Below are 15,011 nucleotides of genomic sequence, written 5' to 3'. Positions count from 1 at the left end.
ATCTATTACCTCGATCTAAAATAAATTCAGTGCGTAAAGTGAATAAATGCAATAAAAAATGTGATAAAATTTATTTTGTGGAGTAATTTTAATAGTAGCAATAGTATATGTTTTAAGCGTAATAAAAAGATAAATGCTTATGTTTAAAAGTGTTTCAGTTAGAAGAAATAATTAATGAGGGTTTAAGTATGTGATTTATAATTGCGACTTCGCTATTCAAGTCTTAGTCTTAAGAATTTAACACGTTCACCATCTTATATCCGAGGCTTAGCGTTAAATTTTAAACATTATTTTTAATAAACCTCTTTAGGATTAAACGTATTATGTTTATCAACTGATATGGTAGTGAACGAAGAGTTTTTGAAAGGGTCCAATGAAAGTTGTACACAACCCTTCGTTAGCGTGTTTAAATGCTAGCTGCGTGGTCCTTGTGTTTGTTGCACCTAGGTCTTAGGGACCCAATGAAGTATCGGACTGATTTGATTTATTTTGGGGGGATGAGTTACTGTTAGAGGATAAAGATCGTTTCAACATAGTCATTTATCGCAAATAGACATAAATTAATTATTTCAATTGTATTCGAAATAGAAAAGCATCAGTCGAGAAATAGACAATTGTATATAAAAAATTAATGGGTACTTGTTTTTATAATGAAAAATACACTGTAAGGAATGTTTTTGCGTATAAACCTTTACACTTCATACGGGTAGCGAGGAAATGCGTTTTGTAAAAGCCAGAAAAAAAAACAAATTATTTTCAAAGTATCTTTACAAAAATATTCTATATATAAGTGTATAATATTGTTATTGACAACGCCACGCTAGGGGTAGATCTTTGTCTTGTGATGACGTCACCTCGTTACCAGTTCTCAGCATTGTTGGATGGTGTAAAGTTTAATTAAACCAAGTATTTAAAAAATATATTTAATAATTTGTTTAATTTAATTAACCAAAAATTATTCCAAAATGTTTGTACCTTTTCTTACCGAAATGATTACATTTCTAAAACGTTTCCTATATTTTCAATACCATCCTATAAATTTCTTAGGTTTCTTATGTAGTATAACCCAAACAACATTCCGTCGTCGTGAACCCTTCTTCATCCTACATTTCACTTTAATTTATCTACTCATTTTCGATAAGAATCCGTATTTGTACCTCTCCGAGGGGACTATGTAACCTAGGAAAGGTATTACAATCACTGTGTCTGTGGGTGGGTATGTGTGTATGTATGCGAACGCATTTGCAGTACAGGGGGTAAAGTGTAAGAAAATTAGAAACTATTCCAAGGAGAGGTATATTTTGGCTTGCCCACTTGTTTCTTATTGTTTTTCTATTTTCCTTTAATTCGCTTGAAAATTTCCTATTTTTTCTCTAAAATTTTCGAGGCAATTTCCTAGTCACCCTACATTTATACAAAATCAAAAAATAAACTACAAAAAATTAATGTGTAAGCCCTTTAAATATAAAGAAAATAAAATAATTTTTTTTAAAGATATTGTGCTTGGTTTATTCTAGATACATTTTTTTAACTCATAATTTTTTTTAGTTGATTGGTAATATGTATGCACGGTTAAACAATAGCGAAAAATAGGTTAAAAGTAAAATAAAGCAGTGTCTAAAAAAACCTGTTTTAAACAAAAAGAAATGGTTTTTTTTAGGTTTTTATAAAAAACAGTATTTTTTTAACCAAGGCTCTCAGTCATAATTTCCTTAAGTGACAAACTTATGGAACAATATTAAATATTATTGACTTATACTGCCCTTTTCTAAATCGTCCGTCAAATATTTGATTCTTGGAGTTTCGTTTGAGAGGAGTGATTAAAAATGAAAGGTTTCAGAGATGAGATCGAGATGATGGTTCAGTATTTTGAGACGTTAATGTTATGATCTCCAAACTACGTTAGCGGATACTTTAATGATATGTTTTTCCAAAATCAATAATTCCCAAAGCGATTGAAAAAATGCATTACATAGCGTTTAATTCTCATTTAAAGATATGCCTAAATTTCCCACTAGAGGTCTCTCAAATTCACAAACGTTATTATAATTCAATAGGTAAATAAATACTCCATTGGAAACAAAACCCTTATAAACTACGTGTTTTGAATAGCAAAATCGAAAAAGCCAGCTAAAACACAAAAAAGAATTAAATTGAAAGTTAAATTTAATGCTTTTGGTTTTTGAATAGATACAGTGCAATAAACATTGAAAAACCATAAACAATCCATTCAAAGATTGTTATTTCGAAATATGTTTCCACCTGCCCAGTAACCAATCGAGTAGTAAAACGTTCACTTTGCATTGATCTCACTTTAATCTTATAAACTGAAAATAGAGTACATAAATAATTAGAGATATTTTAAAATCTAAAGCTCCGATATCGGTAAGATGAAATTTCCAACGATTACTTCAACGATTGTTGTGGCTTTGATAATTTTCATCATGTGCAACAATAACCTGGCAGGTTGTTAGTTTTCATTTCTATTTGAATTATAGGGTTGATATTTAGAGATATCGATATCTTAAGTAATTTTTACCAAACCTTTTTTAAGTAAGGTTCGTCAAAACCGAAATTTAAAATAACATTGACTGCATCTGATAATTTTAGTACTGTTTACCGAATTCGATATTTAATTTGTTTACCAAAACCGATATTTCAAGTAATGTTTACCGAATTAGATATTTTAAGTAATGTTTATCCGATATTTTAAATTGTGTTATCCCAACCTGATAATTCGATTATTGTTTTGGATACTGATAACTCAAGTAATATTTACCGAAACCAATATTGCAACATCGGCTATATCGCCAAGTTTCCCCATCTGCGAACAACAAACACAAAGAGAACGCAGCTTGTCTTTAAACACGCTAACGCAGTGTTTTGTATAAAATTCATTGGACGAACCTTTACGCTGCAAGTTTTACGGAATGGGCAAAGACTATTTCCGAATCTTCCCCTTCCGATGGTAGCAGGCGCTTAAGTGTCTAACCAATGAAAAATGTACACAAGGAAATGCACGCCTTTTGACGGGTTGCGTTCTCGCTGTGTGTGTTGCTCTTAGTTCCCATTGAAACTTCTATTTGAATGTTTATTATTCATGTTCGGCACAGCTGCGTGTGAAACGGATAGTGATTGCGGAGACCCTAAGTGTTGCTCATGTCTGATTCTCATCGATGCGAGGACCCCCAAGGGCAAAAAGAAAAAAATCACAGAGTGCCAGTGCGTTGAATAATTCTGTTCACAAATTGTCATACGCTGTAGTTATTCAAATAATTACCGAACTAAAAATGTAAAAATAAAATTGATAAATAAAAACGTCATAAAGGTGAAATAGAATTACTTAAATACTTATAACGTAAAAATAATTTTAAACAAGTTGTTCGAAATTAAGTGTTTTTAAGAGAATAGTTTTCTTAATTAGGAATTGGGAGGGTCCTATCAGAATTTTTTTACCACGATTTTGGAACTGATTTGATCTCAGATTTCAAGTTGATATCAAAATTTCTAATATCATTTTTCTCTAGGATATACGGGATTTGTACGAATGTCTGATTGTCCCTATAGTTCGGTTAAAATCAGTCGTAGCACGTGCTAGCAGACGATTTTTGGATTTAGTTAAAATTACAAGTTATTTAAAATGTTCAAAAAGCCTTTGACGCTTTCCGGGTAGCGAAAATTTGGCGCTTGAGGTCTCTCAAATCAGTAAATACATCTAGCATTCACTTTTACAATAATTAATTATTTCAATGATACAAGCGAAACAAACGATTATAAATTTGCCTTTGTGTTAAATTAAAAATGAAAATTAATGCGCTTTTGTTTTGAATGAACAAATTATAGTTCACTTTACGAAACCATAAGTGATCGTTTTCGCCACGTTAACCAATCGAATAGTTACACTATTAATTTCACAGGGCTAACCACGTAAACAGGAGTGTTTTCCACCAACGCGATATCTCAAGTTGATATCTCTTATAACCGTTTAAACCTTATAAACTGAAAAAAGCAAAAAGTAAAAATTACGGATATTTTCAAAATTTCATAAAGCTTCTTTATTGTTAAAATGAAACTATCGATTTTGTCAACCATTGCTGTGGCTTTGATTCTGCCTGCAACACTGTCATGGCTTTTAATTGTAAGTACAGCTTGGTTATAACAAAAGGTATTCAGTTATAGAGTTGATCTATATTTGGGTTAATCATGTTCTTATGATATAGAGCGATACAGATATTTCTACCAATCCCTGCAGTTCAAGAAATGTTTACAGAATAGTTCCAGGAATATTTACAGATAGCAATAGTTCAATGAATATTTACAAATACTTCTAGTTGATTGAATATTTATCGATACCTGCAATTTATGGAATATTTACAGATAACAATAGTTATATTTAGCGATACCGATAATTCAATATAAATCAAGATTTTACTGATCACTACGTATTTGATAAAATAAATCTCGTGAAATGTAGCTCTCAAATTTCATGATCAATTCAACTATTAAATACCCGTGATTGCTGTATCGGTTGTATGCACCTGAATTTCAATAAATACTTTGAAAAGACCTTTGCTTTGTGATTAAAGAAGTCATTGTATCTTTTCCCTGGTTGCATAGCTTGTATGACAGACAAAGATTGTGGAAATCCCAAATACTGCAAATGTTACGCTTCCAAGGGAAACCACATTAGTAAACATCCTTATAAAATGAAAGTATGCCACTGTAATTATCCAGATTCGCATAAAAAGTAATCATATATTACGTTGGTATTAAAAAAATCCAAAGCGTACAATATATGAAATACACAAATAAATAAAATGATATAAAATAAAATTATGATGTGTGATAATTTTGCTAACAATTACTTTAAGCCTCCACAATTATTTTTTCAGGAAAAAGATAAATTGTACAATACCATTAGATTCGACGAATATTATAATATTTAATTGCATTTAAAATGTCTTTAAATAGCGGGGAAGGAACAAAATCACCACGTAATTTGTTTCAAAGGGGCACTAGCTTGGTCGTTTCTTCATAATCATGCACTACCAAATATATTTTACTTTGCTAATTTTGAGACTACTTTTTGAAGTAATTTTGAATAATTTTGATAACATTTTTTAGGTAATTTTTAGTGTTGTAATTTTCCGCAAATCAGAAAAATAAAAAACTTAAACATAAATTCCTACTTAAGGGTTTTTAACTTTTTATCGATATAAAAAGTCTTATATCAGTAAACATACTTCAAAACATTGATAGTGTTACATAGTTAATCAGTTTAAACTAGTTTAGAGGTTTTAGTTTTACTTTTAGATTCGAAAAAATGAGGCGAAAATGCCGCTTTATTTAAATTTGCTAACAATATTCGACTAAACATGGAATTAAAACTCTTTTTTCGGAAAAATACGGTCATTTTCCGCGGAACATTTTTCGTCTTACAATTTTAGATAATTCTTAAACCATTTTGCTGTTATTTTGCATTATTTTCTTATTATTTTAAAGATATTTTAACGCTTATTTAAAGATATTTTGAGGCTTATTTAAAAATATTTTGAGCTTGTTTAAGAAATGTTTAGTGGCCATTTTTTAGTATATTTTAAAACTGATATTTCGAAGGCAATGTCGCCTGGTGTGGAATTGTAAATAAGCTTTTACTTTTGGTCTTTTTCGAGCATGATGTAAATTTTTGACTAGTGCCAGGTTTCTACTAGCTCGAGTCTTAAGGGAATTATTCTTACGCTCGTAAAATATTTATTAAAAACAAGAATGTAAGCCGCGACCCGCTGGGTGATTTAAAAAAAAATGTAGTTCAAGAGGTTACAAACAAAATAAAATTTTAATAAGTAATAATAATCAGCTAGGCTAATACCCAAGACACCACCTCGGGCCTAAGTCACCAAGCGACTTATAATGCCTTTAATTCAGATGGCCGAGTTACATTGCGTAGGAGGGTGGTGGCAAGCACTGCGAGCCAACAGCTCCCTATTAACTATTACCGTGAACCTCAAGAAGTTTTAATGGTAGGGGAAACCGAAGAGCTCGAGGGAAAACCCCTTAAATCAGTGGAGAGAGAACTTGCAAACTCAACTTGGAAGCAGTTGTTCCGAGTTTACACCCAGAGCCACAAGCTGGGATCGAACCCGGCTCCTCTTGCTGCCAGTTATAAGTACTAACAAATTCCGCCACCACAGCAAGAAGAATAGTCATACTTAAAAATTTACTTTGTTACTTATGGTATTGTTTTACATCGGATACATGTTCATCCTAAGGAGATTATTATCGTTAAAGGAAATATGTATGTCCGTTTTCAGCCTGTCTAGAGGACCAAGATTGCGGCGACCCGAAATATTGCAAATGCCTAGCTGGCCCCGGCATCAAAGAGACCACCTATGTGCACTGGCATTTCTCAACGAAAAAGTGCAGCTGCACTAATGACGATGGCCGCTAAAAACGAATCAACGTGGCTAATACAAAAACTAAATGCATGTTAAATAAAATAAAACAATTACTAAGTCTTAATTTCTTTTACTGACAGTATTTACAATTAGCTTAGAGTAAACGTCAAGTGCATCGAAGAACCACTATTTAAAGGTTTGAAATCTAGAATAACTATAGCACGGCTTATTTACACAAGTAAGAACTCGATGTCGAGGGGCTAACCACTCTTAGAAAATCTGTACACCGGATTACGCTTAGATTAGTACTGCCAAAGGCAGGGACTTCAAAGATTACGCGTAATCCCATTAGTACAGTCAAAGCTACGGCTCTGTACACCGATTACGCGGAGTGATCAGCCCCTCGCTCGATGTACTTTCGTACGTACTAAAGGTACGGGACCGTTACGTACTGCTGGCCTTTATCAACATTGGAATTGTAGCTTCCCAAGCGCCACCTTGATTGTGAACAAAAGTAGTAATTATTATTATTTTAAATTTAAGTAGGAGGGTGGGGGCAAGTCCTTCATGCCACGCGAGCCAACAGCTCCCTACACTCACTATTACCGTTAACCTCCACATTTTTACGAGGCTTAAGGAAAGAGTGTTTTTCGAATGGAAATTTTGCAAGTGTCATTATCCGCAATAACACTTAATGCACTGAACAATTTTGTTTCGAAACTAATATACAACGTCGAATTGAAATAAATACAGAATTTAATAGGTATAAATAAAATTTATCAATAGAAAGTGAATTTGTGGAATGCTTTTAACGTTATTTCGCCGATACCTGTTTTCAGATTTGTGGTGACGTCAGTTTTGCTACAAGAATTTATACCTCAGTAATGTCAACAAGTTGTTCTTATCTAATGTTTTCGTAGTTTAGTTTGCTTAATTTGGAAATGGGAGGGAACTCTAATTACCATTTAAATTTAACCGATCTTTAACCGACTATTTCTGAATAACCTGACGTGGTACCAGTGTGTCAGAATTTATAGCCCGGTGTACCTAGTAACAAAGACCGTACCACCGGAGGCCTATCATCATAGTGCCCTACGCCAGCGTCCACCTAGCCCGGACAGGTGACAAATCCAGAACCCTACTACTGATGATCTCACCACTCCGTATAGCGAACGAAACTCCGGTAAAGTTGAAGGGAGTCTGAATTTCCATGATAATGTTGGATGAAAAGTTTTTAATTTCCGCCACTAGGTTTTAAAGCTGGGGATGATTAGCGCTAATTACCTTAAACAAATTTCCTTGCTCGTCTTAGAAGATGATTTCTGATTGAGTTCAAGTTAAAGATCATTTGAAAAATGTGCTTAAAAATTAGTCACTAATTACGGTCCATTTGTTAAGACTGTATTTTCTACGCTTGCAAGGTTGCGTAAATTTAGCGCTAGAGGTCTCTCAAATCGATATGTACACCTAGCATTAACTTATAGAATAATAAATTATTTCAATGATACAAGCGAAACAAACTATTATAAATTTGTCTTTGTGTTAAATTAAAAATTGAAATTAATGCGCTTTTCTTTTGAATGAACAAATTACAGTTCACTTTACGAAACCATAAGTGATCGATATAAGTGATCGTTTTCGCCACGTTAACCAATCGAACAGTTACACTATTAATTTCACAGGGCTAACCACGTAAACGGGAGTGTTTTCCACCAACGCGATCGAGTCGATCTCTCTTAAAAGCATTTAAACCTTCTAAACTGAAAATAGCAAACACTAAATATTACGGATATTTTCAAAATTTTATAAAGTTTCGTGTTCTTTAAAATGAAACTATCGATTTTGTCAACCATTGCTGTGGCTTTGATTCTGCTCATTGCCTGCAACACTGTCATGGCGTGGAATTGTAAGTACAGCTTATTAATTACAAAAGGTATTCAGTTATAGAGTTGGCCTATATTTGGGGTAATCATATTCTTATGATATAGAGGGATACAGATATTTTTACCAATACCTGCAGTTAAAGGAATATTTATTGATGAAAATAGTTCAAGGACTTTTTACTGATACTTCTAGTTAATAGAATATTTATCGATATCTGCAATTTAAGGAATATTTGAGATACCGATAGTTGAAGTTACATTTAGCGATACCGACATTTCAATAAACATCCAGATTTTACTGATATTACTTCAATACGTATTTAATAAAATAAATCTCGTGAAATGTAGCTCTCAAATTTCATGATCAATTCAACTATTAAATACCCGTGATTGCTGTATCGGTTGTATGCGCCTTAATTTCAATAAATACTTTGAGAAGACCTTTGCTTTGTGATTAAAGAAGTCATTGTATCTTTTCCCTGGTTCCATAGCTTGTATGAAGGACAAAGATTGTGGAAATCCGAGATTCTGCAAGTGTTACACTGCCACGGGAAACGACATTATTAACCGTCAATATAAAATGAATATATGTGACTGTAATTATCCAGATTCGCATAAAAAGTAATCATATATTACGTTGGTATTAAAAAAATCCAAAGCGTACAATATATGAAATACACAAATAAATAAAATGATATAAAATAAAATTATGATGTGTGATAATTTTGCTAACAATTACTTTAAGCCTCCACAATTATTTTTCATGATAAAGGTAAATTGTAGAACTCGCTAGAAGACTGGTTTGATAGGAGCGATTAAAAGTGCTTTAAGGAGAGAGTTAAACTGGGGGGATAATTATTAGAAAAATGTTTGGAGAGGAGCTCAATTTAGTTCAAAGGTTAAATATGAAATACCTTTAGATTCGACCAGTATTTTATGATTTAAAACGTCTTTAAAAAGCGGGGAAGGAAAAAAAACACGTTATTGGTCTCAAAGGTTTCTTCATTATCAAATATATTTTACTTTGCTAATTGCATTGTGAGTCTGTTATAGTAGTATGAAGTTTGCAGCAACGCTAGCAGTTTTGCACATAGGCAATGAAATTAAAGGATCCTTACATTTGAAACTTACGAAGGCGTCTCTTCTACTGTTCAAGGAAAGAATTAGATTTATCAGGATCTTAATAAATGTATTCGTTTAGCATAAAACATTTCTCATATTGTAAATGGAAATGAATTTTTAGTATATTTTGAGACTTCTTTTTAGGGCAATTTTCGATAATTTTGAGACTACTTTTTAAGGCAATTTAAGATAATTTTAAGACTACTTTTTAAGGCAAATTTAGATAATTTTAAGAATACTTTTTACGGCAATTTTCGATAATTTTGAGACTATTTTTAGAGCAATTTTCGATAATTTTGAGACTACTTTTTAGGGCAATTTTCGATAATTTTGAGACTACTTTTTAGGGCAATTTTCGATAATTTTGAGACTAATGTTTAAGGCAATTTTAGATAATTTTGGGACTACTTTTAAGGGCAATTTTCGATAATTTTGAGACTACGTTTTAAGGCAATTTTAGATCTTTTTGAGACTACTTTTTAGGGCAATGTTTGATAATTTTGAGACTACTTTTTAAGGCAATTTTAGATAATTTTTAGCCTGTCTAGAGGACCAAGATTGCGGCGACCCAAAATATTGCAAATGCCTAGCTGTCCCCGGCATCAAAGAGACCACCTATGTGCAATGGCAGTTCTCAACGAAAAAGTGCAGCTGCACTAATGACGATAAAAAAGAAACAACGTGGCTCATACATAAACTCAATGCATGTTAAATAAAAATAAAAAATTTATTACTTTTATAAAGTATTTCCAATTAGCTTAGAGCAAACGTCAAGTGAGTCGTAGAACCACTATTTAAAGGTTTGAAATCTAGAATAACTATAGCACGTCTTATTTACACAGGTTAGAAAAAGGTGTACTTTTGTACGTACTAAAGATGGGGGATCGTTACGTACTGCTGGCCTTTATGCCCATTGGAATTATAGCTTCCCAAGCGCCACCTTGATTGTGAAAAAGTACTTATTATGATTATTATTATTTTAAATTTAAGTATAATTTAAATATAACTAAAGCAAAAATTGCTCTTTAAAAATAATATTTTCGTACTTTAATAATTGAGAAATGGCTAAGCCTAGGCTAAATTAAGAAATATATGATTAAAGCCTAAGCCACATGCCTCCGCCTAATTTTCAAAGACTTGTTTATTTAATAACACTGTTATTTCAATTATCGTCAGAAGCTAAAATAAACATCCGCTAATTCAAGAGTCACGACTACATATTCCATAAAAACATAAAAGAAATATCTAAACAATAGTTTCAACAATTCATCGATAGATGGCGCGTCGAACGCCATAATTCCTCTGGGCCGCAGGCTAGCAGTTCGTTACGGTCCCCTACAAATCGCTTTTGAATTCTAACCTGTGTAAATAGGCCTTGACTATAGTAATCTACTGATGGAAATACACTTAACGTTGATTAAAAGCATAAAACTTTGTAATGAGTCTTGCTTTGAATTTGCTTCGAAAATCAGGGGAAATTTACAACATATTAATAGAGTGTTCATTACCCTCCAAAAAAATTATAGCAATCGGGTATCTCATTGCAGAGCTCGACGGCACAATTGATATTTTTATTTTTAGTTTCGGCGCGCCGCCAACAAAGTATGTATTATCTTAGATCAAAGTTGGCCAACTACAAGTAGTATTCTTTCTAACGAGCTGTTCCGTTTTCTAAATGAATTCATAGGGTTGTCTCAAACTTTATTTGTAAGGTATGGAAACAGTAACACTGGTAAATTCCTGTAGAATAAGGAATGCACAAGTAAGTTAGTAGTCCTTTTGTTAATTATTTTTTATTTTTATATTCTTCAACTCATTTTTAATGCTTACGCCGGCAAACACCGCCACCGCTGATTAAATTACTCTAAAGCACCTCGACTTTCCAAGATAATAATTATTAAAAAACGGTTAAGCGCGTTTTAAGTTTTCCACGCAGCTAACGCAATTAAATACGTTCTACACATTTGTCAGTGCTGAAAAAATGCGCGGACGTAGCTAAAAGTCGTGTATTGCATATGATATTAGTTCTAAATAAATGCAAAATGTTAAATATGGGTTTCATAACTTTCATAATAAATATTATTTTACTAATAATATTAGCAAGAATGTATTTATTTATACTCACGGAGAATGCATATGTCGAAATTATTTTTAGCGTTTCTCCAATTCCACCCGTTGGGGCCCCCGGTATGCTCCTCCGCTTTAATAAAATCAAATAATACTGCAATCTCATTGGTTCTTAAAAATTACGTTTTTCGACGCGATTAACGCTGCTGCGAGGACGCAAAAAATTAGACCTCCTCCTTTCCACCCCCCTCACCGTTAGCGTGACGGGGTTAGGGCCTCAACGTGTCCGTCGATAGTCTCGACATATTCATTCTCCCTGAGTTTAAATAAATACATTCTTGATATTAGTTAAAAAATAAATAGATTTCATAGTTTTTATTCTTATAGGTATTATCAAAAGTAAGATAATACAAAAAGTATGACACTTCCTTAAGTTTTAATGCAAATTTTCTGATTTCAGCCTTTTTCGACTGTGACATTAGCGCCAAGCTCCAACTTGAACTCGCACTAGAAATGGGTAGCGTGTTATCGTCCCTGGTAGTAGTATATCTAACCTTAGACATATTTAGACACCAGGGGGCTCTGTGTTGAGAAATAAACCTAGATTGCGCAGTAGCTCGGAAAATAAGTTCGATGATCATTTTTCCTAATTGACGTACTGAACATTAATAGAGAGAAAACGTGTAAGGGAAACTTGTAGGAGGTACAGGCTGTACACACAAAGGTACGTGTACAATCCTACAATTTCCCCCTACACGTTTTCGGGCGGTTGCTTAACCTGTCAATTAGGTTATTTATCATATTAGCTAAAACTCAACTATATTTACCCAGGAACTTACTGCTGCATCACGGGTGACGTATCGATGACGTTTTACTACGAACAGCCTTGGACATAAAAGTAAATTCGACGAGACACCCTGTTTTTAAGTATAAACTGAACTGAACTTCTACGTATTTCGTGACGAATGAGTTACATAAAACCAGTTCAGGGCATTGGGCTCTACCAATCCGCGAGCGTTATGCCGTCACGTGATTGACGCAAAAATGCGTAAGCCTTACTTTTAAAGACTTTAAAATTCGCTCTTTATATCACGTGACAGCGTAACGCTCGCTGATTGGCCGAGCTCAAAACGCTTCACAAAACCGGGAAAATGAAGTAGAGATATTTCAACATTTTTTCTCCGTTTTCTCGTTTACCGGCAGCGCTGTCGGCGGTAAAATTGGAAAATTCAGTCCTTGTGCACAGTCGTTATAGCTTCCACTAAACGAAACGGTGACCAAAGGATGATTACTCTAGATGATTCCTAGACCGAACGAAAGCGATTTTCTTATAGCAGAACTATTCAATCGCATGCCGCAACCAGGGCCGTCTTAAGGCATGGGCCCATGGCCCCCAGCCAGTTTTGGGGCCCCGGAAAGGCCAGCCATACAGCCTCTAATCTAGGGATAAGGGTTTAGTTGGTAAAATATTATTAATGCTCATTTTATATGATATATCTTTTAGTTACGTCTAAAGCAATTTGACTCATCACCACATCGCGTATCCTACGGTACTAACAATTTCTAAAACCTAACAACGAGTCAATGTCAGTAAAATCTTATTTTCAGTAAGCCTGTGTTATACTTTGGAAATTTAAAGCTTTGGTTTGATACTTATATAAATAATTTAGCCCAGGTCCCCAAAAGGTCTTAAGTCTAAACATTAATGACGTCATTCCTAGGTCACTTAACAAACATTTCTTAAGACGACCATAAAATTGAACGAAGCGTGTCGACGTGAAGTGGAATTACCTCCTTGAATATTACCGGAACATCTATTTGCCACCCACCGCATAAACTTCGACACGAAAATAGTGATAGAGTCACAGTCGACTTTGAAAGCTTGGGTGGTCCTGCGTCAGGTGCAGCGGACTCTCGTGCTCAAAATATGAAAGAACAATTTTGTGCTCACGCTCTGAACCCTATGATGTGGAAGGACCCTAATCAAGGTCAACGCTAGATGACATCGACTACTTCATCGCTCCTACATCTTTACTGGTGTCGTAGTGCTACGCGCGCTGTCAACTCCTCTGACCCTTGAGATTATAGCACCGTGTTTGTGGTCTGAGAACAACAGCGTAGTATCTCGATTTTAATCGAAATATTATTTTTTTCCTAAAATGCGCGTTATTTTATCAACTATGATATTTTTATATTTTTTATTAAAAGATGGTATAGTAACTTGAAGTCACTATACTATCATTAATTTTACGGTAACTTGAAATTATATTATTATCGTATTAAATTAACTACTACTAACCATAGTGATTTTATTTTTATCTGTTTTAAATTTTATTGTATAGGTTTTTAAGAAAGTATTTTGATTTTAATATTTTAGCGTATTTTAGAGATAAATATTTGATCACTATTTTCAAGGTCGCCAATTTTAACACCCCTTATTTCTTGATTATTCTTAATTAGACAATTTTAAGGATTAAAACTATGAGTTTGATTTTCTGGAAACTTCATTTTTCAAACACAATTTGAAGAATTCATAAACTTTGAGCTTTTTTTGGAGTCTGAATTTTTTAAGCTCAATTTGAAGAATTCATAAACTTAAATCTTGATTTTCTGGAAGCTTGATTTTGAAGCTGAATTTGAAGGATTCGTAAACTTTAAGTTTTATTTTAAGGAAGATTAATTTTTCGAGCTCAATTTGAAGAATTCGTAAACTTTAAGCTTGATTTTCAGGAAGCTTAATTTTTCAAGCTTAATATGAAGAATTTAAAAATTTTAAGCTTGCTTTCTGTAAGCTTAACTTTTCAAGCTCAATTTGAAGAATTCATAAACTTTAAGCTTGATTTTCTGTAAACTTAACTTTTCAAGCTCAATTTGAAGAATTCATAAACTTTAAGCTTGATTTTCTGTAAACTTAACTTTTCAAGCTTAATTTGAAGGATTTATATACTTTAAGCTGGATTTTATCGAAGCTTAATTTTTCAAGAATTCATAAACTTCAAGCATCGTTCTATAAAAGCTTATTTTCCCTAGTCAAATTTGAAGAAATCAAAACTTCAAGCAGCTATGACAATGCAAAGGATTCATAAACGTCAAGCTTGATTTTCTCTAAGCTTGATTTTGTAAGATACGACCCTTTAATTCTCAGGTGTCGAGTGGTAAGGGCGCGCTGGGTAGGGCGATCGGGGCGCCCCCTCCGGCTCTTTATCACGGAATTTCCGACCTGACTTCCTATATCTTTCATCACCAGAGGGCAGTCGTGGAAAGATTCTTCTACTCGGGGACACAACGACCCGAAATTAGAAAAAAATGAAAAGGTTGACGAGGGGGCCGAGCTGAAAAGGGAGCTGTTCGTGACTCATGGCACCCGCTCTCATTGTTGAAAAGGAAAAAGTCAATCTCATATTTTGTACCGAAAATCATTTTTTGACCCCAACGCTACGCTTTCAGAAATCCGTGCCGGGGACATAGTGTATGTTGTACATCAATGTGTAGAAATGAAAGAATTTCTAAATACAGGGTGCTGCCTTGATTTTCGTCCAAATAA

At 33.6% G+C, this 15,011-nt stretch overlaps 1 protein-coding gene and 3 long non-coding RNA genes across 4 annotated transcripts in view; 3 read left to right on the top strand and 1 right to left on the bottom strand.

The window, feature by feature from the left end:
• Positions 1-15,011, bottom strand: part of sick (sickie) — a 363,513-nt gene that overhangs the window by 323,118 nt on the left and 25,384 nt on the right. The window lies entirely within an intron of this gene.
• LOC149957541 (uncharacterized) lies at positions 2,193-3,339 on the top strand. The gene is made up of 2 exons (XR_016478235.1): positions 2,193-2,466; positions 3,114-3,339. It is a non-coding gene; the product is annotated as an uncharacterized LOC149957541 (long non-coding RNA).
• LOC149957540 (uncharacterized) lies at positions 3,860-4,833 on the top strand. The gene is made up of 2 exons (XR_016478234.1): positions 3,860-4,138; positions 4,618-4,833. It is a non-coding gene; the product is annotated as an uncharacterized LOC149957540 (long non-coding RNA).
• On the top strand, positions 7,950-8,985 carry LOC149957539 (uncharacterized). The gene is made up of 2 exons (XR_016478233.1): positions 7,950-8,301; positions 8,770-8,985. It is a non-coding gene; the product is annotated as an uncharacterized LOC149957539 (long non-coding RNA).

The sequence above is a fragment of the Leiobunum rupestre genome, chromosome 2 (genome assembly GCF_980474605.1).
Source record: "Leiobunum rupestre chromosome 2, qqLeiRupe1.1.hap1, whole genome shotgun sequence".
Taxonomy (NCBI): Eukaryota; Metazoa; Arthropoda; class Arachnida; order Opiliones; family Sclerosomatidae; genus Leiobunum; species Leiobunum rupestre.
Note: the sequence above shows the minus strand (reverse complement) of the source record. Positions and strands in the feature narration are given on the sequence as shown.